Here is a 395-nt window from a genome sequence, read left to right on the forward strand (position 1 = left end):
CGTGAAGAGGAAATTGAGTTTTCCCCTTGTTATATTCTCTTTTACGCTCATGCATCATTATTCTTTGTTTGTATTTCCGATGTTGCTTAGAATTCCTTTTTTTTATAATCACTGAGTGGCACCTCAGTCTAACATGGTTCTCCAGCTAACACGATGTGATATAATGTTATGATAGTATGGGAAATGCGCTTTGACTGGCGTATGCAGAGATTTCTTTTTAATTCGTTAAAAACGGAACCTCCCCTTTTCTCATCCGAGCAATTAAACGGATGTATTAATTATTTCTTTCTAAATTTCGTATTTTCATTTCCTAGGAATGTTATTGTTGTTCTTGCTTGTCTGCCTCGTATCTGCAGCAATTGCAGGTAAAGAGATAATTTTTAAGGAACTTACAT

The 395-nt window shown here is 35.2% G+C and overlaps 1 long non-coding RNA gene across 1 annotated transcript in view; it reads left to right on the forward strand.

The window, feature by feature from the left end:
- Nucleotides 1-395, forward strand: part of LOC119586904 — a 3,885-nt gene that overhangs the window by 2,125 nt on the left and 1,365 nt on the right. Inside the window, exon 2 of the long non-coding RNA XR_005229973.1 lies at nt 315-365. This is a non-coding gene — a long non-coding RNA (uncharacterized LOC119586904). The remainder of the gene's footprint in view (nt 1-314; nt 366-395) is intronic.

The sequence above is a fragment of the Penaeus monodon genome, chromosome 22, assembly GCF_015228065.2.
Source record: "Penaeus monodon isolate SGIC_2016 chromosome 22, NSTDA_Pmon_1, whole genome shotgun sequence".
Classification (NCBI taxonomy): Eukaryota; Metazoa; Arthropoda; class Malacostraca; order Decapoda; family Penaeidae; genus Penaeus; species Penaeus monodon.